This window comes from Atractosteus spatula, unplaced genomic scaffold, assembly GCF_055471065.1.
Source record: "Atractosteus spatula isolate fAtrSpa1 unplaced genomic scaffold, fAtrSpa1.hap1 Scaffold_55, whole genome shotgun sequence".
NCBI lineage: Eukaryota > Metazoa > Chordata > Actinopteri > Semionotiformes > Lepisosteidae > Atractosteus > Atractosteus spatula.
The window spans coordinates 65,761-88,214 of NW_028296885.1; the positions used below are offsets into that span (position 1 = coordinate 65,761).

Consider the following 22,454-nt stretch of genomic DNA (forward strand, 5'->3'; position numbering starts at 1 on the left):
AAATGATGTGTTTCTCTAGAAAAGAAATTACATTGAATCAAAAAATGTAAAACTTATTTTATCTTTTGAGAAGAGCGTTGTAGGGCAGGTTTTTATATTTTAGTGGATAGGTCATAAAAGTGTTAAAATAATTGAATAAGACACATTTAGCAGCGATAAATTATAAGCACAAGCAAAAATTGATATTTATAACGCTTATAGATTTTAACAATATAACAGACTTTACTAAAATGTTTACTTATTTAATAAATTAAAAATTAAATATTACATCAGAACATGTCCACACCCAGGCACCTGCCGTTAAAGGTTATGGGATGTAGAGATACAGTATATAAGGTTCATGATGAGAATAAAAAACGCTCACGCTAATACACAAGCACCTGTGTCTCGCCAAAGCTGACAAATAAACAGACGGACAAGCCGCACTGCACGTGTGAACAGGGGAATGAGCGAGCGAGCGGGGATAGGGCGCCTCCTGCGCTTAAAAGCTTACAGCACCTGGTATTCCCAGGCGGTCTCCCATCCAAGTACTAACCAGGCCCGTCCCTGTTTAGCTTCCGAGATCAGACGAGATCAGGCGTGCTCAAGGGGGTGTGGCCGTAAGCGAGTGCAAGGCTCGCTGGCACCCTTCTTATAGAGAGGACAGCTCCGTCACCTCTTTTACGACGCTGCTTTATTTCCCTTGCGTTTTTCTCTTCTTCCCACGTTCTCTCTCTTCACTGCCTTCGTCCCCGCTCTATTTCACTTCAGCCTTTCACTCTTGCTTCCTTCCAATGAGGACGGAGCTGCGGGAGAAAGGGCGCTATAGAGGATCGCTGTGGAGAGCTGCTGCTGTGCTTTGACATCTGAGCTCTGTGGAAAACGATCTCAATACAATTCTGAAAAACGCGACTCCCCGAACGCCAGCCGAACAAGTCTCCACAGCCGAAGCGCTGTGTCTCTTTTCAGCTGGCGATAAACCTTTCCTCGATCCTTTGCGGACTTGTAAAACTGTTCACGATCAGAATAAAAAACGCTCACGCTAATACACAAGCACCCGTGTCTCGCCAAAGCTGACAAATAAACAGACGGACAAGCCGCACTGCACGTGTGAACAGGGGAATGAGCGAGCGAGCGGGGATAGGGCGCCTCCTGCGCTTAAAAGCTTACAGCACCTGGTATTCCCAGGCGGTCTCCCATCCAAGTACTAACCAGGCCCATCCCTGTTTAGCTTCCGAGATCAGACGAGATCAGGCGTGCTCAAGGGGGTGTGGCCGTAAGCGAGTGCAAAGCTCGCTGGCACCCTTCTTATAGAGAGGACAGCTCCGTCACCTCTTTTACGACGCTGCTTTATTTCCCTTGCGTTTTTCTCTTCTTCCCACGTTCTCTCTCTTCACTGCCTTCGTCCCCGCTCTATTTTACTTCAGCCTTTCACTCTTGCTTCCTTCCAATGAGGACGGAGCTGCGGGAGAAAGGGCGCTATAGAGGATCGCTGTGGAGAGCTGCTGCTGTGCTTTGACATCTGAGCTCTGTGGAAAACGATCTCAATACAATTCTGAAAAACGCGACTCCCCGAACGCCAGCCGAACAAGTCTCCACAGCCGAAGCGCTGTGTCTCTTTTCAGCTGGCGATAAACCTTTCCTCGATCCTTTGCGGACTTGTAAAACTGTTCACGATCAGAATAAAAAACGCTCACGCTAATACACAAGCACCCGTGTCTCGCCAAAGCTGACAAATAAACAGACGGACAAGCCGCACTGCACGTGTGAACAGGGGAATGAGCGAGCGAGCGGGGATAGGGCGCCTCCTGCGCTTAAAAGCTTACAGCACCTGGTATTCCCAGGCGGTCTCCCATCCAAGTACTAACCAGGCCCATCCCTGTTTAGCTTCCGAGATCAGACGAGATCAGGCGTGCTCAAGGGGGTGTGGCCGTAAGCGAGTGCAAAGCTCGCTGGCACCCTTCTTATAGAGAGGACAGCTCCGTCACCTCTTTTACGACGCTGCTTTATTTCCCTTGCGTTTTTCTCTTCTTCCCACGTTCTCTCTCTTCACTGCCTTCGTCCCCGCTCTATTTTACTTCAGCCTTTCACTCTTGCTTCCTTCCAATGAGGACGGAGCTGCGGGAGAAAGGGCGCTATAGAGCATCGCTGTGGAGAGCTGCTGCTGTGCTTTGACATCTGAGCTCTATGGAAAACGATCTCAATACAATTCTGAAAAACGCGACTCCCCGAACGCCAGCCGAACAAGTCTCCACAGCCGAAGCGCTGTGTCTCTTTTCAGCTGGCGATAAACCTTTCCTCGATCCTTTGCGGACTTGTAAAACTGTTCACGATCAGAATAAAAAACGCTCACGCTAATACACAAGCACCCGTGTCTCGCCAAAGCTGACAAATAAACAGATGGACAAGCCGCACTGCACGTGTGAACAGGGGAATGAGCGAGCGAGCGGGGATAGGGCGCCTCCTGCGCTTAAAAGCTTACAGCACCTGGTATTCCCAGGCCCTCTCCAATCCAAGTACTAACCAGGCCCATCCCTGTTTAGCTTCCAAGATCAGACGAGATCAGGCGTGCTCAAGGGGGTGTGGCCGTAAGCGAGTGCAAGGCTCGCTGGCACCCTTCTTATAGAGAGGACAGCTCCGTGACCTCTTTTACGACGCTGCTTTATTTCCCTTGCGTTTTTCTCTTCTTCCCACGTTCTCTCTCTTCACTGCCTTCGTCCCTGCTCTATTTCACTTCAGCCTTTCACTCTTGCTTCCTTCCAATGAGGACGGAGCTGCGGGAGAAAGGGCGCTATAGAGGATCGCTGTGGAGAGCTGCTGCTGTGCTTTGACATCTGAGCTCTGTGGAAAACGATCTCAATACAATTCTGAAAAACGGGACTCCCCGAACGCCAGCCGAACAAGTCTCCACAGCCGAAGCGCTGTGTCTCTTTTCAGCTGGCGATAAACCTTTCCTCGATCCTTTGCGGACTTGTAAAACTGTTCACGATCAGAATAAAAAACGCTCACGCTAATACACAAGCACCCGTGTCTCGCCAAAGCTGACAAATAAACAGACGGACAAGCCGCACTGCACGTGTGAACAGGGGAATGAGCGAGCGAGCAGGGATAGGGCGCCTCCTGCGCTTAAAAGCTTACAGCACCTGGTATTCCCAGGCGGTCTCCCATCCAAGTACTAACCAGGCCCGTCCCTGTTTAGCTTCCGAGATCAGACGAGATCAGGCGTGCTCAAGGGGGTGTGGCCGTAAGCGAGTGCAAGGCTCGCTGGAACCCTTCTTATAGAGAGGACAGTTCCGTCACCTCTTTTACGACGCTGCTTTATTTCCCTTGCGTTTTTCTCTTCTTCCCACGTTCTCTCTCTTCACTGCCTTCGTCCCCGCTCTATTTCACTTCAGCCTTTCACTTGTAGCGGCAATGGTTGTTAATAAGACAGAATTAAGTGTTGCTGTGCTTTTTCTAATGAGGCCCCATCTCTCTGTTCATCTCTGTGGTGCAGCCACAGAGAAACTATTCATGCAGGCTGATTTAAAGATGTTTTCTTTTGATAAGGGACAGCTCCCAAATGGGGATGTACTTAGCTAAGCCTAGCTATCATGATCAATGGTCATCCATTGGCGCCTATCTGTCTAGGGTGTGCCAGATGGACATCTGGACTGCATTCCTAAGTGTCAGGAGTAAGTGACTCACATCTCACCTTGATCAACCAATCAGGGACTGGTAGGGCCGAGTAACCCACGTGGGACTCTGATGCCCATGGAACTTTCAGCCAATGAACGAGCTGAAGTTCCTCCAGGTAAAAACAGGCAACACAGAGGGCCTGAGAGACTATTTCCTGGACTTTTCTAAAGGGAATTCAAAGGAGAATTCCAGGGCAGGACGGCCCAGGAGCAAAAGGCTCCCAAGGGCAGGACATTCTCGCAGTGCGCCTCCTGACCATCCTGAGACTCAGCCCGGACAACCACGGAACGGCCAGTGTGTCCGAGTGCCAGAACTTTCCTTTGTTCTAAGAGTCTAGAGCGGAGGTTGCCAGAGAGTAAGCAGAGGATCCACCTGAGGTAAGCACCAGCAGCAAGCCTTGTGAACAGATCGGAACTGTGGACAGCTGAATCACTATTCAGAACTAGCGCTTCATCAGGAATGAACCGGTCCTCTTCCTGACTTGCTGGGACCCACAGTCATCTTTTCTCCTGTGCACAAACTTTGCTAGTTAAAGCCAACACTAACTAGCCGGTCAGTGAGCATCTGCAGCACAGCACAGCCTGGCACGGAGCCAGAGAGCCCGCAGGAGATCTGAATCCCCAGAGATTGGATGAGTATTCAACTTCAATGCATTACTGCTCGAGAATTCAATTGTTATCCCAACCAGTTGATATCAATTTAATTCCTAAGAGTTATGTACTTGTTTTGAGTATCTAATGTAGAAGTTATAACCAAGTTCATTTACGAAACGGTCTCAATGAATGATATACTGAACGTATGTCCTCTTGATATATGTAACTCTTCGTAACTGACTGAATATATACCTTTTGTATTCTGATAACCCTCTCGATAAGATCTGTTAGGTTTACATGCATATTCTATGTATTAATAAATGTATGCTCGTGTATTAGTACCTGTGTGTGTGCGTTGTTTGAGTTATATCGCATGGTTGGATTCTAAAGCCATCAAAAGAATCAACTTTGTAATTTATGGCTACAATTAATAATTGTCCCCGTAAATGCCCAAAACCTACAGAACTGGTGCCTCGTGAGAGCACACTACACTGTGAAGGGGTAGAAGTTTGTGACTTCCAGGTGTTTCCAGAAGGGAGAGGTGGTGTGTGATTACAATGGCAAGGTCATCACAAAGACAACTGCTGAAGCTCACAGATGACAGAGAGAGACATGAGATGTCTTTTCTTTTCAGATGAACCTGCACAAAAACTGTGCATTGATGCTCGTGAAAAACACTGAGCCTGCCTCCCGGATAAGGAGGCAAATCGGAAGATGGATAAATCAATCAAAGAGAAAAGACAATGTAAGGGCTGTAAGAAAGTCATTTATAATCAACGAACAGTCTGTCATAATTCTGTCTGTGACAAAAAGGGACATTGTTGAGGGGAGAAGAGCTCCTCTGTGATTACAGCATTTCCAGGAAATAATTTCAAGGTGAAGGACAAGCTCTGGAGTGGTTGGTTCACTGACCATTTCCAAAAAAGAAACTAAGTAAGTATATTAAAGTGCATATTTTGAAGATATTCATTTTCTTGTATCTTGGAATTAATGTAAAAATTATATTCGTGTTAATGTCTTGAAAATAGCATTTCTCATTCTCATCAGCAAGGATATAAGAAAAGATGGAAAGATGGCGACGGTTTACAGAAACCTCTCTCGTTGTGTGTCTGTTTTAATGTTTATTTATACGTTAATACTCTTGTTTTGTGTTGGACGCTCAATGTCTGTCATTACTTATGATAGACAAACGCTTTTAAACCTGAGGACAGACTCCTTAATGTCATCAAACAACTTTTTTCACGTACCGGACCCCACCTGCTGGATCGGACAAAGATGCGGCAAACAACAACAACAGGTGGGCAGACGCCGGGGGAGACGAGGCGGCGTACTAGCGCGACCACGAAGGCGTCCGCACAGACCACCGCTGCCGTCTATTTTGTTAGCTAATGTTCAGTCACTGGACAAAAAGATAGATGAGCTACATTGTCGGATCAATGCGGAAAGGGACCTGAGGGACTGCTGTGTTTATGCCTTCACGGAAACCTGGCTGAATGCATGCGTCACGGACACCGCCATCCAGCCAAAGGGGTTCACCATTTACCGCATGGACAGAAACCACCAAGCAACCGGCAAACACAAAGGAGGAGGCGTCTGCTTCCTGGTCAACAGCAAGTGGTGCACCGACGTGAAGGTAATCTCTAAATCCTGCTCGCCGAATCTAGAACACCTGACCATAAAATGTCGACCCTTTTATTTGCCGAGGGAGTTTTCCGCCACTATCATCACAACCGTTTACATTCAACCTCAAGCCTGCGTGGAAGCAGCACATAGCGAACTCCACGATATTATCAACAAGCACGAAAACTCCCACCCAGAAGCCGTCTCAATTGTAGTTGGCGACTTCAACCACTGCACTCTGAGGAAAGTACTGCAAAAATACATTCAGCATGTCACAGTACCGACAAGAGGAGACAATATTTTGGATCACTGCTACACAACAATAAAAGGAGCATACAAAGCGCTTCCCAAACCGAGTTTCGGTAAGTCGGACCACATCGCTCTCCTGTTGCTTCCTGAGTACAAACAGAAGCTGAAGACCTCCCCCATTGCGAACAGGTCAGTGCGTTGTTGGTCTGAGGAGGCGGAAAGCAAGTTAATAGACTGCTTTGATAGTACAGACTGGGACGCATTCAGAGCTCCCGACACAGATTTAAATGAGTATACGGACGCGGTCACCAGCTATATTAAATACTGCACCGACATTTGTGTACCAGAAATGAAAATTAGGTCATTTCCCAATCAGAAACCGTGGTTCAACAACGACATTCGCAATAAAATAAAAGATAGATCCATCGCGTTCAAATCGGGGGACAAAGAGCTGTACAAGAAATCACGGTATGCATTAGAGGAAGCCATAAAACGCGCCAAACAGAGCTACAGAGTGCGGCTTGAAACGCAGTGCGCTGACACCCGGAGGCTGTGGCAGGGATTACAGTCAATCGCAGGCTACAAGGGCTGCAGCCAGGAGATTGACACGAACAAGGCATCCCTGCCTGACAAGCTGAACCATTTCTATGCCCGCTTTGATGCTCTGAACATGGGCAATGCTGAGAAGACCCCAAGTGTGCAGGGCGAGTTTGTTCTGAAACTCTCAGAGCAGGACGTGCAGAAGACTCTGAGCAGGGTGAAAATCCGTAAGGCTGCAGGGCCTGATGGGATACCACCTCGAGTCCTAAGGACATGTGCAGCCCAGCTGACCACAGTGCTTACGGACATCTTTAACTCCTCCCTGTCACAGTCCATGGTCCCCACCTGCTTCAAAAAAACCACTATTGTTCCAACCCCCAAAAAGGCAAAAGTGACATGCCTGAATGATTACCGCCCAGTAGCATTAACATCTGTGGTGATGAAATGCCTGGAGAAGCTGGTGTTGTCACACATCAACTCCTCCATCACAGAGTCCCTGGACCCCTTGCAGTTCGCCTACCAGAACAACAGATCAGTGGATGATGCTGTCTCCCTGGCTCTGCATACAGCCTTGGAACACCTGGACACTAAGAACTCGTATGTGAGAATGCTGTTTGTGGACTACAGTTCAGCATTCAATTCCATCATACCCAGTCAACTGGTGACAAAGCTCAGGGGATTAGGTCTGTGCAACTCTGTCTGCAACTGGCTGCTGGACTTTCTTATCGAGAGACCACAGGTGGTGCGGATAGGCAATAAAACATCAACACCACTCACCCTGAGCACTGGAACCCCACAAGGCTGCTGTCTGAGTCCAAGGTTGTACTCCCTATTTACTCACGACTGCACAGCAAGACACAGCAACAACCGCATCATTTAGTTTGCCGATGACACCACTATAATAGGACTGATCAGTGATGATGACGAGTCCACTTACATGGATGAAGTTGTACAGCTGCTTAGGTGGTGTCATAGCAATAACCTGGACTTGAACATAAAGAAAACGAAAGAGCTAATAGTGGACTTTCGGAGACACAGGCCATACACTCACAGCCCACTCAGTATTGATGGAATGGAAGTGGAAACAGTCACCAGCTTTAGGTTTTTAGGAATTCACATCTCTAAAGATCTAACCTGGACTGTGAACACTGACTCTATCATGAAGAAGGCTCAGCAGCGCCTTTATTTCTTGAGGTGCCTCAAGCGATGGGGGATGCCAATACATGTGTTGGTGAACTTCTACCGCTGCACCATCGAGAGCGTCCTCACCAACGGGATCACCGTGTGGTATGGCAACACCTCTTCGCGAGAAAGAAAGGCACTGCAGAGAATGGTCAATATGGCCCAGAAGATCATCGGCTGCGGTCTCACCGAGATTAAACAGCTCTATGAGGACCGCTGCCGTGGTAGAATTCTGGCCATCACAGAGGACAGTCACCACCCCGGGCAGGAGCTCTTCACCCCACTGCCCTCAGGCAAGAGATATAAGAGCATACGGACACTTACCACTAGATTCTTCAATAGCTTCTATCCACAAGCAGTGAGACTGGCGAACACATTTAGCCATCCCCCTCGGACCTCACCTACACCATCACCATCTACCTCTTTATGATTTCTTATCTATTGCACATCTCCAGTCATTGTTTACACGTCTGTATTGTTTACATTCAAACTGTCTACATGTTTACTTGCACATTGTCTATTGTTTGTACATTGTCTTGATGCACTGTTTGCACTTTGTCTTGTTTTTTACACTTGTTTTACAATCGAGAGACTTTCTGTGAGTAAGAATTCCATTGTACCAGTACCGGTTACATATGGCAATAAAGTTCAAGTTCATAAGGAAGGGATATGGATCTTGCAACTTCTTAAAAGTTGTAAAAGTGATTACCATATTGCCAGTGGTTTATATTTAAAACCTAAAGATTTTAAATTGAATCTTTCTTAAACAAAGGACATTTTTCACAGGAACAGCAGCCTAAATCAGTCGATGACTGTAAATATGACAAGCTTGTGATAAATTGTAAAGTGCAAAACAAAGTTGTATTGTTTTGGTTTTGTCTTCAACATCATATTAATAGGCATGTTATTTTTAGAGCAGCTGCCTGCCATTCACCACCAGCCAAGATGCCACGAGGTACATGAAATGACCCAGAAGTACTTAATGATACAGAAATATGGGGGGAAAAAAAAGAAGACAAGAAATATCCATTAACACGTGCATCTAGAAGCCAGAAGACGGGTGATGATCAGCATTTCAAAAGCAGACACTGGAGGTTGAATTCAAGTTTTAACAGTGATTGTCTATGTTTGGCTTCAACACAAATCATATTAATATGCTCACATTATTCATTTGTACAAAGTCCCCAATATTCATTACAGGCGACGTTCCCAGGAGTACACACGACCCAGCCAGAACGTGGCTAGCTGACGTGCAGTGGACCTCAGGGAAAGAACTCTTGCCCACACGGATGTCTCTGCTCTGAAAACCACTGGATAAAGGTATATGGCGGTCTGTTCTCAGCTGTTGATTTTGTGAAAAATATTGAATATGAAAGATTGAAGTGTCACTATTCAATGAAGTTCAGACATAAGTATTATGTTGAGAAGCTAGATCTGTTCTACTAATAGCTTTAGTACCTTAATATTGTACTGTTTGCTCTGGTTTTCAGACATCAGTCCAAGATCATTGGTGGGTTAATTGATTTCTGGTAAGATTGGCCCCACGTGTGAGTGTGTGTTTACATTTCTATCTGGCATCCTCAAAAGATGGTTTTGTTTCCTTTTCTTAATTGCTCTTGATTACTAGAGTTTATTTGGCATGATACATTTGTGATAAATGCTTTTTCTTTGTGAACATGTCTTATTTTAATCTACATAATGTCAATGAGTTAGTACCTTAAAGAACAAGCAGTAAAAGAAATGACATTTCAGGTTTATTAGCTAAAGTTTTTATAAGTGAACTGAGATTCCTTTACAGTGCAGAGACCCATCTTTAATATGCTGTGTGTGCTCATAATGGACTTGAAATTTGTTTTTGTTACAATGTAAAGATATAATAAATAGATAATATACTCTATTTATCAAGACTTGACTATTTTAATTCCATACTTCCATTGACTGCTTTGGAATGCATTCCTTACAATTTTCCTAAATAATCATTGTCTCACAGTGTAGACCTGGGTGACATAACAGGGGTCAGGGCTGTGTTGACTGGAGGTTTGTGTAGACTGGCCATTGTCTATGTGAGACTGTGGGATCACTAGGGGTCCCCCCCCCCCAACACCTGTAACATTGTCAAGTGGTATAATTACCCACAAAAGCTAAAGTTTCCTCCATTAAGGGGTCACTATTTGTTACATTCTGGCGGAACAAGAGACAAGATAAACCTCTCACTGTCACTGACGGAGCAGTCCGGGACACTCTATGCTAGATTGGACTATTGTCTTTGGAAGATGGGGTCACAGGTGATGAAATAGACCACAGTGGCAGTCCTGCCTAGCTGTTATATCACTGACAGACTCACCCACACATTGAGAAGAGAGCACTGGTTTCTGTGCAGAAAGCAGAACAACTCACTTTAACTGGTCAATTAGGTCTAATGAGTTTTATTGCCCTTGACATCTAACTTACTCCAGCCCCCCTTGTGGAAACAACCCCTAATTACTGTTCATGAGCTCCTGGCCACACTTGTTCCCAGTGGAACCAACCTGGAGCAGCAGAACAGAGGTTTTTGTTTCTTTAAGTTGTCTGCTGTTGTAAAACAAGTCATCCCTTAGGAATAAAAACTCTCCCTCTAGTCTGGTTGCTATCTCCTTTATTTGCCCCATATTCCCAGGGCAAAGCAGCTGAGTGATCAAAAGCTGAACTGCAAGGAGCTGAATTTCACACTGGGTTACAACAGACCCTGGTGGGAGAATGGGCAGGAGAGGGCCGGTTGTGCTCCTGAACTAGTCCCCTCCTCTCCTACTCTCGTATTTGCATCACAGTCTATAAACTCCAGCCCTATTGCTTTTCTTCCAGTTCATTTTTTTTAATACAGCTCGTAAATTATGTATACTCTTGTGAAGTATCAAGAAAGCACTCTTATCTTTATTTCACGTACAGTATACAGGAGACTGCTTGATAAAAAATAAATAAAAGCGCTATTCCCGACGGTCTTGCACAGTAACCACAACTCCAATAACTTTAACTAGAGGAAGAAATCCATCTTCTGCTCAAAAGGAAAAAAAAACATTGAAATCATAAATCTCCAACACTGGCTGAAGACTCTGTGTATCCGTGCTCAGCGGTTATATAGGACAGGACTCAGCGCGCAGCAGGTGCGGCTCATTGCTCTACGCTCCCCGTGCGGAATGCGCGTCTCCTCCTTCCAGACTAGTAACACCGCTGCATACATCCCTCTTAAATCCCAGAAACACAGAAACTCCGGGGTGTTTCTGTGAGTCAGTACTGGGTTTCTCTGTTCGAGGTTACAAGCAGAAACAAAAAAAGCGCTGAAAGCAGGAAGTTATTTCTGCTCGTAGGCATAAACGTGTAAAAATAAATTTTCTGATTCCTAAAACCCTAATAAAATCCATCTAAGTCTCCCTTTCGTTCCCAATGCACATAACTGAATATAAACCAGTCAAGTTCAGGTACTTTTCTGATGTACAGTATCTGAATAGTTCTGGCGCGGCTGTTGTAACAAAGATACTTACGAACTTTTTTTTTTCCATACGAGCTCTTGCCGTTTTTAAAATTAATATTTTTTTGAATTCGCTAAATCACACGAAACACCAGCATCACTTATCGTAAGCATCTGACCAATTACATTCCTGAATGTTAAACCCATTTAGTATTTATTTTTAACTTGTTTTATTTTTTTAAAATTACACACCTGTTAACTTAGCCCGGATCGCGGTCACCGAGGACCACTCCTGTCTCCCCAGATGACACTTTTTATTTTTAAGATAAACGCGAGATAAACAACGTTTGTTTGAAACCGCTCCACAAATTTTCTCACATGCACGTATTCTCAAATATCACCACAACAAAACCATAAAGTTTGTTTCCTCAGACATGACACTATTATGCAATAAACCAATAAATTAATGAACTAGCAGAATCCCAATAAAAACACACGGCAACCCGTCAAGCACAGCATGTCAATATCATACATTTTTACCAACAAAACCGCAAAAGCAAAAAACAGCAAATATATATATATATATCCCATGTTTTTACCTTATTCTGGAGCATGATATATATCCAAAATAACCCAGACTAGTTTATCTCAAGAGCTAGAGACTAGTAAACGTTACTGATGACGTAGTAAATGTTTGAAGAACGAGCGCCAGAAATAAGGCGATTTGATTGGTAAAAACCGCTGTCATTCTTTGTATTTTCAGCCATTCAGAGCCCTTAGGGGGTGAGACTTCCTCTAGAAGCTTCAGGCTGCATTTTTAGCTGTCAATCATTGACTCAGAAGGGATAATCAATCAGTTTTTTTTATCAGTTTCTTATCAGTGCTCCTTTTTTTCACACCAGAAGGCAACTCTGAGGTTTTTTTTCATTGCATAACAGCAGATAAAGGCTCTCTAGCAGTGTCTTAAGGTTTTTATAGCAATTGCAATGGTTTTTATTCTTATTATTTTCTATATTTTATGATTTTTTATTATAGGCGTGACATTTCATTCCAGGTCCAGTCTTCACAAAACATGATGTAGAATTTTTTCTAATTGATCAATTTGTCCCAATTTTTTATCCAAGCTAGTAGCCACCTAGAACAAGGTTTTCAAATCATTCCCAGGCCCTTGACATGCATATAGTTGAAAAATCTGACCTCTGAAGACCAAAAAAAAATGTTCGCCAGCTGTTTTTTTTGTTTTTTTTTCATATGTTTGTCTGCTGAGTGAACACATTAAGCAATATAAGAAATTTGACTATTCACACTCAAAGCCAAGGGGGTTAGCTTCAATTTAAGACCTGAACCAGGCTCCTGCTATGTTCTGCTGCAGAGATATAACAAATGTTTAAGGGGGAGGAAATTCCAGGCGGACATTGGCTAAATATGTCACTGGTAGTAAAAGGTTAAGTATTCTTGCCATTTTTAGCATATTGTAAGTGGATTTTTTGCAAACATTTTATTTTTTAAATCACATGAAACACAATCAACCCATTGTAACTTCACATTGATAATCCCTGAGCTTTATAACTGTGTATTATTTCTTTTTACCTTGTTTTAATATTTTTTTTATTATTTTTGCATTTTACAGAGCTTTTTAATATATTGTGAGCATTTTAGTGTCATTTTAAAATAGGACTATCAATGCTCCTGACTTTTAAACCTGTATTTCTTCTGACATTATTCTCTCCACCTGCAGATGAGGGAGGTATTTGATTTTAAATTTGTTGATTTGGGGGGGAAATATACATTCATTTCCTTGTATGTATCACCAGTGGGAAACTTGGCATTTTTGGATGAATTGCAATCTTTACTGCAAGGCCTTCAGACTGATATAGAAATGACTGGAGATTTAAATGACACATTTGATAAATCAGACAGGAACAGCATAACATCTAAAATGGCAGAACCCTCTAAAGTACTGAAAAATTTCCGGCACATTCATAATAAATACAATTTATTTAATTTAAAGCATAAAATTTGCTTTAAAAAGAAAACCACAATTTGTACGATATCATATTTCAATATCGACGTTCAGATGAAGAATTTGAGGATTTGAATATCAATGGAGAGTACATTGATTTTGGGACAATGTTTGCATCTGAATAATCCTCCCTCCTGGAAAGAAGGAAAAAAAAGTTTTGAGTGTCAGTCTTTGGGATCCCCCCCAAAAAACGTGCAAATTTGTTTCCGATGTATTTTGGATAAAGATATAACTCTCATAGAAGATACATTTTATCAGTTGAATGCAGTCGATACTTTCGACTTTTTATGTGATGATAGGACCTACATTTAGGGCTCAGTACTGATAACACTGCTGCTATTGATGGAGTAGAAATAAGTGATGTACTGGCAGTTTTTTTTTTCTGAGGCAAGAGGTCCTAGAACACCTCCTATAAAAATGTTAAGATTCAGATCAAGACATATTTTTCCACCTCACCTAATGCTATTGCACTAACGAGGCTGAAGTTGGCTTCTTATTCGCGAGCTGCTGCTTTGCGTTTTTCGTTCCATCTTAAATGCTGCTGCTATGATGTTATGTCGTCTTTCGCCTGAAGATGGCTCTCTACAGTCGTTTTTAAAAATACTTATCCGGATGTATTACTGTACATTTCCTCAGTAAAGGGGAATATGTAAGTAGAGACTGTCCAAATTGCATTTTTGTATGAAACACATTTCAGAAACACAACTCACAATAAAACAAACTGGCATGTTATACCACGAGTAAATAAGACAAAGGCAAAACGTAAATTCACTGGCACTTTCTGCATATTTTCCACGACCTTGCCTTCTGATCATAAAAAGTCTCAAACTCTTGCATTTTACAAGAAATTTTAATATAGCAGTTTTAAATGGGACATTTAGAACATGGCATATGAGACTATATGGTTAACTGAGGATGAGCAGAGGGTGATCGAACCTACCTCCTGGTTATAAAAATGTCTAAAAATTCTGACACAGATGTGTGAGAGACAATGGAAAAGACTATCAAAATCCTGAACTTCAGGACATTGTACTGTACCATTTTTTAAATACGACCCTCTGAACATGGCATGAGAGAAGACATTGTCAAATGGTAAATGCAATGTTTGCTATATTGCTAGGGCCCTCCCTTCTGATTTTAAAATCGTCTCATATTTCTGACATCAAGGTGTGAGACACAATATAACAGACTGTCAAAATCCTGAACTTCAGGACATTTTATGATACCATTTTAAAAATATGACCCTCTGAGCATGGCATGTGAGAAAATGGCATGTAAGAATGCATTGGGAAAAGGTGAATGCAATTTCTGCTGAATTGCTATGGCCCTCCCTCCTGATTACAAACTCGTCTCACAATTCTGACACTGAGGTGTGAGACACAATGTAACAGACACTATTAAATTGTGAAGTACAAGAGATTATACTGTTACGTTTTTTTTAATATTGACCCTCTGGCATGTGAGGACTTGTAGTCAACAAAATAGCACACATTCTGCCAATTTGCTTTGTCCCTCCTTCCTCGTTACCAAAACATCTTAGTATACCGACACTAAGGTAAATGTCTCTAAATCCAGAAGTTAAGTTGTCAAAGTATATCGGAGTCAACCGATATTGATCAGGTTCTGCTGATGCCGAGCCCGCAGCCTTCACCATAAGGTCCAATTCCCCAAGCCTGCTGACCTTATATGTCCATCCCTTCTCGTCAAAATTCGTATTTTCACAGGGTACCCTTCAGAAATTGCAGTATAGAATGAAAAAACTCCAATTGATCTGTTGGCGATTTTCCTTTAAAAACAAATGATTCTCCAGAAATTTTACGGAGTGTATCACTTACACTGAGACCGAGAAGTGTTAAGCTGTACATGAGTCTTTGTGGCTCGGTTGTTAACCAAAAGGGTGGTGGTTTGAGACCATCCAGGGATGCTATGAGCCTTTTAATGAACACACCCTCTTCACTTCATTTCTCCACGGCCGGTCTTGTACCGCAATCAAATACAGAGCCCGTAGGGGGCAGTAAGCCCGCATATATAGCTCACTGTGTATATAATGAAGAAGCAGAGGTTAGTTTCTCATCTGCATGTTGCAGAGCCTTACGCAACTCGTACCAACAGCTGGGGTTTGATCCCTGCACGGGCTATTAGTTGAAAGACCATTGTAAATGACGTGTAACGGCTTTATCCAGCTGGCTTTTATGTTTCATCCTAAATTGCTATCTTGAAACCAAAATAATTAGAAATATGGAACACAACCGTTGTTCCCCAAGAAGGAAAGCTGTTTTACACTGACGTCACTCCTTTTTATTTAATCCAGATTTTAAAGACAACTCCGCCCTCAAAGGAAATCAAAGGAAAATGTTGTATTAGCACGAGCTGCACAGGCTCTGAATCAGACCATTTCAATTAGTCTGATCAGTGCAGGACAAGTTAATGTAGAATTATTGCTTTGTCTATCTCTTGTTTGTATATAAATGAATGTCTCTGAAAACTTAATGTTAGTTTTTAATTTAGTTTTAGTTTTACGATGTAGGTCATGCGTTGACATATGCACAAACACACGAAATGTCTCATTCCTGATTCAGCTCATGCTCCATAGGAGAGAAAAGATTCCTCCTGTTTCTCGTACAACCATATCAGAACAGAAGCCCGTGTCACCCAGCTCTGATTCAAGATTGAGTCGCATCTTCAACATTTTGTTTTTGTTTCTGATCATTATTTTCTTTAGTTATGATCAATATTGAACTTTTTCTAAATAAAACAAAAATAATCAAACATGCAGGTAGATTTTTTTTAAAAGTATTAGGAGTTGACAGGGCGCTCCTTCGGAATAGTCGTCAGAAAATGTGAGAAAAGGAAAGTTACGTAAACTCTCACACACAGCATTAAAGATTGGAATCTGATCATAAAAAACTAGCTGTCTCCCCGTCGGTAATCAAACCCCAGTTTCCCGCGTGACAGGCAGGGACACAAACAACTTTACTAACTAGGAGCGTTTGCTAGCTATTAGGAGGCATTTACTCTTAATTATGTAACTGTTTTGGGTTTCGACTTTAATTTACCCAATACCAGTTTTTTACAAAAGTAAAGGCACACGGCACATCACGTCCGAGTTTAGTGACAACTACCTCAGAGATTGTAAGCTGGGTAGTTTCAGATCAGATCACTTTTTTTTATCAAAGGTTCAAGCAAACCCGAATACTTTTGCAAGAGACATTTCAGAATCCCTGTCAAATCCAGTACGATTGCTGGATCCTTCGAATTCGACTGAACTATAGCACAGATCTGCAGTCCACCATTAAAATACTGTGGGTGCGTTGTATAAGCCACACGGCCAAAATAGTTCTAAAACAGGAGATGCATCCTCGTTTAGGAATGTGGTATAAAGTGAAATGGTCTGGGAAGAGTCCTACGTTTGAACAGTTCAAAATAGATGTAAAGGGGTATTTACGGACTCTTTCGAAATGTAAGAACAAGCTGTGCGGACCTTATCTTTATTTACCTTGTGTAATCGTTTTTCATAAAGTGTAATTGTATTATAGCATGTGCCCCTGATGATTTTCTTGATACGTTATATGTGCTCTTGTTTGTATTGTATGTAGTTTTGTTGTTCAAATAAAACGTAAAAGACACAACTTTCCGGATGCGGCTGCTGTAAAGATAAAATGACATCAAGGGTGCTGTACGCAGAGGTCTGAAACCTGCTCCACAGACGATCTTTATCCAGAGGTGTTAAAGAAGTCGAGATCTCGCCATGAGAGGGGAAGCATCTCAGAAAAAGCAGGTGCAGTCGGTTCCACGGTCATAACGCCACTAAGTCGGGCGACAAGAGCAAAACCCACCCGACCTCCTCCGAGCAAGTAACGAGACAAAGAGACAGCGCACAGCGGGTAGCGTGGCCGAGCGGTCTAAGGCGCTGGATTAAGGCTCCAGTCTCTTGGGGGGCGTGGGTTCGAATCCCACCACTGCCAGGTGCTTCTGTCGCCCCCTCCTTTCAGCTGACTTCAGACCAAAGGGAGGGAACTGCTTTTTGGCAGTCTCTCGAGAAACTAAGCAAAGTGTTTAAAGATACTTTCTCAGCTTGACATCAAGGCACAAAACAAAAACCTTCTTGTGTCCTCTCAACCCAAAAGCGCTTTGCCACTTTTTGCGTTATGCAGGGAACGACGTCTGCCCAGATCACTTTTGTGTCAATGCAAATCGTAGTGTGCCCTCCGTTTTAATGTTGGCTGTGCTGGCGTGCCGCTTCTGTCTGTGAAACTTGAATGTTCTGCTTCTTCACACCGAATCGTTGGCGGGGGTTGAGCATGTTAAATCTTTGCGCATAGCGCTCCTTTGGAAGTACTTTGTCCAAGTTCAAAAGCGATCGTGGGATTTACTTCATGCGTTCAAGAAGCATGCCTCGCACGACAGATTTAAATGGGGAATGGAGCCTGCTTCTTGCTGTTTTTCCTGTGGTTGCAGTTACAAAGTTGATCGTGCTTTCACATTCTGTTAACAGTATTCACTGGCTGAGCTTTATCAGTTGGTTCGTAAAGGAATCTCTGCTTCAGTTCCAGAAAAGTCATCTGTAGTGTGTTTTTTTCCGTGCCCATGGCAGTCTTTTAAAGCTGGTAGTAATGGCGGCGAAGTTAATTTTTTATCCTCTTTAAAAGAATAAGGACGGGCTGGGGCGAGCTCCATTTGCCACTCTTTCAGCTAACCGCCAAACTCGCGAACTGATTACACTGCAGAGCCACAGGCGCCTCGCTTTTCTCCATTCTCTGGGTTAGGGTGAAAAAAAAACACTGCTGGTATTAGCTGGCCTGTTGGGAGTACCTCTTCTTCACTGATAAGCAAGATTTGTGTTTCATCTTTCGCAAGCTGTATAGATTTCTTTCAAAACAAGTTGTTCCAGAAAGGAAACGATAACTTGCATTCACCTGAATTAAAAGGCATGGGATTTGCCCGTAAGGATAAATTCTGTACAGTAAGACAGGAAGAAAGGCACCGCTGGGAATCGGACCCAGGATCTCCTGTTTACTAGGCAGGCGCTTTAGCCAACTAAGCCACGGCGCCGGCAAAGGGCCGTCCTTTGACAGCCACTTGGACACGTCTCAACTGCTCTGAGACATCTGCGTTCGGTGTGCACCGAGCCTGCTCGCCTTGCAAGTTGCCTCATTTACATGCGATAGCTCCACCAGTAAGAGAAAGGATGAGAAATGGCTTTTATCTGGCACTTTTCATGTCAGAGGATCTCAATCTGCTTTCCGTGTACAAGAGGATGTCCAACTCATGTAGCTAAAGACGTAGACGACAGTGCTCCACTGAAATCTTGATCTCACAACCCTCGGCATGACTCCGCTGTGTTCTGCTTTAGACAAAGGGGGGAAAAGACTTCTTTCATCACACGTTTTGCACTGTTTACGGTGTTTGCAGTGCTCTTTCTTAAATGAAAACCAGGAATCGGCACCATATGAGGTGAGACTAGATAATATTGGAACAAGTAGCCTCGCCATTCCATGCGTGACGTGAGCAAAGTGTAATTCCTGTCTTTATAGTGTGCTTGTTAGAGACTTAGCTGGCACCCAGAGCGCTTTAAATCCGGGAGTCAGCAGTCCAAGACAAGAGAGCTTCCTTCGTCTATGTTTTTTGCGTGAAGGGGGGAAACCATGCGTGTGCTGCAAACGATCTTAGTATCGAAGTGCCGTCCCACATAACGGATCCGAACAATCTGCTTTACAGAGGAGCACTGCCGGAGCTTATTGTGGCAAACTGAAGACCAGGCCGACCTCTTCTGTGACTCTTGAACACTGAATCTCAAGGTTGTGAATTCAAGCTCCACGCTGGCGGGAAATTCCATAGGTAATGATCACATTTTCTTGCATGCTAATCAAAAGAAATATTAGGAAACTTTTCCCGATACCAGTTTTTTACAAAAGTAAAGGCACACGGCATATGTGTGCCACATCACGTCCGAGTTTAGTGACAACTACCTCAGAGATTGTAAGCTGGGTAGTTTCAGATCAGATCACTTTTTTTTTATCAAAGGTTCAAGCAAACCCGAATACTTTTGCAAGAGACATTTCAGAATCCCTGTCAAATCCAGTACGATTGCTGGATCCTTCGAATTCGACTGAACTATAGCACAGATCTGCAGTCCACCATTAGAATACTGTGGGTGCGTTGTATAAGCCACATGGCCAAAATAGTTCTAAAACAGGAGATGCATCCTCGTTTAGGAATGTGGTATAAAGTGAAATGGTCTGGGAAGAGTCCTACGTTTGAACAGTTCAAAATAGACGTAAAGGGGTATTTACGGACTCTTTCGAAATGTAAGAACAAGCTGTGCGGACCTTATCTTTATTTACCTTGTGTAATCGTTTTTCATAAAGTGTAATTGTATTATAGCATGTGCCCCTGATGATTTTCTTGATACGTTATATGTGCTCTTGTTTGTATTGTATGTAGTTTTGTTGTTCAAATAAAACGTAAAAGACACAACTTTCCGGATGCGGCTGCTGTAAAGATAAAATGACATCAAGGGTGCTGTACGCAGAGGTCTGAAACCTGCTCCACAGAAGATCTTTATCCAGAGGTGTTAAAGAAGTCGAGATCTCGCCATGAGAGGGGAAGCATCTCAGAAAAAGCAGGTGCAGTCGGTTCCACGGTCATAACGCCACTAAGTCGGGCGACAAGAGCGAAACCCACCCGACCTCCTCCGACCAAGTAACAAGACAAAGAGACAGCGCACAGCGGGTAGCGTGGCCGAGCGGTCTAAGGCGCTGGATTAAGGCTCCAGTCTCTCCGGGGGCGTGGGTTCGAATCCCACCGCTGCCAGGTGCTTCTGTCGCCACCTCCTTTCAGCTGACTTCAGACCAAAGGGAGGGAACTGCTTTTTGGCAGTCTCTCGAGAAACTAAGCAAAGTGTTTAAAGATACTTTCTCAGCTTGACATCAAGGCACAAAACAAAAACCTTCTTGTGTCCTCTCAACCCAAAAGTGCTTTGCCACTTTTTGCGTTATGCAGGGAACGACGTCTGCCCAGATCACTTTTGTGTCAATGCAAATCGTAGTGTGCCCTCCGTTTTAATGTTGGCTGTGCTGGCGTGCCGCTTCTGTCTGTGAAACTTGAATGTTCTGCTTCTTCACACCGAATCGTTGGCGGGGGTTGAGCTTGTTAAATCTTTGCGCATAGCGCTCCTTTGGAAGTACTTTGTCCAAGTTCAAAAGCGATCCTGGGATTTACTTCATGCGTTCAAGAAGCATGCCTCGCACGACAGATTTAAATGGGGAATGGAGCCTGCTTCTTGCTGTTTTTCCTGTGGTTGCAGTTACAAAGTTGATCGTGCTTTCACATTCTGTTAACAGTATTCACTGGCTGAGCTTTATCAGTTGGTTCGTAAAGGAATCTCTGCTTCGGTTCCAGAAAAGTCATCTGTAGTGTGTTTTTTTCCATGCCCATGGCAGTCTTTTAAAGCTGGTAGTAATGGCGGCGAAGTTAATTTTTTATCCTCTTTAAAAGAATAAGGACGGGCTGGGGCGAGCTCCAGTTGCCACTCTTTCAGCTAACCGCCGAACTCGCGAACTGATTACACTGCAGAGCCACAGGCGCCTCGCTTTTCTCCATTCTCTGGGTTAGGGTGAAAAAAAAAACACTGCTGGTATTAGCTGGCCTGCTGGGAGTACCTCTTCTTCACTGATAAGCAAGATTTGTGTTTCATCTTTCGCAAGCTGTATAGATTTCTTTCAAAACAAGTTGTTCCAGAAAGGAAACGAACACTTGCATTCACCTGAATTAAAAGGCATGGGATTTGCCCATAAGGATAAATTCTGTACAGTAAGACAGGAAGAAAGGCACCGCTGGGAATCGGACCCAGGATCTCCTGTTTACTAGACAGGCGCTTTAGCCAACTAAGCCACGGCGCCGGCAAAGGGCCATCCTTTGACAGCCACTTGGACATGTCTCAACTGCTCTGAGACATCTGCGTTCGGTGTGCACCGAGCCTGCTCGCCTTGCAAGTTGCCTCATTTACATGCGATAGCTCCACCACTAAGAGAAAGGATGAGAAATGGCTTTTATCTGGCACTTTTCATGTCAGAGGATCTCAATCTGCTTTCCGTGTACAAGAGGATGTCCAACTCATGTAGCTAAAGACGTAGACGACAGTGCTCCACTGAAATCTTGATCTCACAACCCTCGGCATGACTCCGCTGTGTTCTGCTTTAGACAAAGGGGGGAAAAGACTTCTTTCATCACACGTTTTGCACTGTTTACGGTGTTTGCAGTGCTCTTTCTTAAATGAAAACCAGGAATCGGCACCATATGAGGTGAGACTAGATAATATTGGAACAAGTAGCCTCGCCATTCCATGCGTGACGTGAGCAAAGTGTAATTCCTGTCTTTATAGTGTGCTTGTTAGAGACTTAGCTGGCACCCAGAGCGCTTTAAATCCGGGAGTCAGCAGTCCAAGACAAGAGAGCTTCCTTTGTCTATGTTTTTTGCGTGAAGGGGGGAAACCATGCGTGTGCTGCAAACGATCTTAGTATCGAAGTGCCGTCCCACATAACGGATCCGAACAATCTGCTTTACAGAGGAGCACTGCCGGAGCTTATTGTGGCAAACTGAAGACCAGGCCGACCTCTTCTGTGACTCTTGAACACTGAATCTCAAGGTTGTGAATTCAAGCTCCACGCTGGCGGGAAATTCCATAGGTAATGATCACATTTTCTTGCATGCTAATCAAAAGAAATATTAAGAAACTTTTCCCGATACCAGTTTTTTACAAAAGTAAAGGCACACGGCATATGTGTGCCACATCACGTCCGAGTTTAGTGACAACTACCTCAGAGATTGTAAGCTGGGTAGTTTCAGATCAGATCACTTTTTTTTTATCAAAGGTTCAAGCAAACCCGAATACTTTTGCAAGAGACATTTCAGAATCCCTGTCAAATCCAGTACGATTGCTGGATCCTTCGAATTCGACTGAACTATAGCACAGATCTGCAGTCCACCATTAGAATACTGTGGGTGCGTTGTATAAGCCACACGGCCAAAATAGTTCTAAAACAGGAGATGCATCCTCGTTTAGGAATGTGGTATAAAGTGAAATAGTCTGGGAAGAGTCCTATGTTTGAACAGTTCAAAATAGACGTAAAGGGGTATTTACGGA

At 43.6% G+C, this 22,454-nt stretch overlaps 6 non-coding genes and 1 pseudogene across 6 annotated transcripts; 1 reads left to right on the forward strand and 6 right to left on the reverse strand.

Annotated features, from left to right (window-relative positions):
* Positions 1 to 486: 486 nt before the first annotated feature.
* LOC148806273 (5S ribosomal RNA) lies at positions 487 to 605 on the reverse strand. Its single transcript, XR_016089636.1, has one exon. It is a non-coding gene; the product is annotated as a 5S ribosomal RNA (ribosomal RNA).
* Positions 606 to 1,142: 537 nt separating this feature from the next.
* On the reverse strand, positions 1,143 to 1,261 carry LOC148806274 (5S ribosomal RNA). Its single transcript, XR_016089634.1, has one exon. It is a non-coding gene; the product is annotated as a 5S ribosomal RNA (ribosomal RNA).
* A 537-nt stretch (positions 1,262 to 1,798) lies between these two features.
* Positions 1,799 to 1,917, reverse strand: LOC148806275 (5S ribosomal RNA). Its single transcript, XR_016089635.1, has one exon. It is a non-coding gene; the product is annotated as a 5S ribosomal RNA (ribosomal RNA).
* A 537-nt stretch (positions 1,918 to 2,454) lies between these two features.
* Positions 2,455 to 2,573, reverse strand: LOC148806276 (5S ribosomal RNA; annotated as a pseudogene).
* A 537-nt stretch (positions 2,574 to 3,110) lies between these two features.
* Positions 3,111 to 3,229, reverse strand: LOC148806277 (5S ribosomal RNA). Its single transcript, XR_016089637.1, has one exon. It is a non-coding gene; the product is annotated as a 5S ribosomal RNA (ribosomal RNA).
* Positions 3,230 to 20,040: 16,811 nt separating this feature from the next.
* trnal-aag (transfer RNA leucine (anticodon AAG)) lies at positions 20,041 to 20,122 on the forward strand. Its single transcript has one exon. It is a non-coding gene; the product is annotated as a tRNA-Leu (tRNA).
* Positions 20,123 to 21,136: 1,014 nt separating this feature from the next.
* trnat-agu (transfer RNA threonine (anticodon AGU)) lies at positions 21,137 to 21,210 on the reverse strand. The gene has a single exon. It is a non-coding gene; the product is annotated as a tRNA-Thr (tRNA).
* Between the last annotated feature and the right edge of the window lie 1,244 nt (positions 21,211 to 22,454).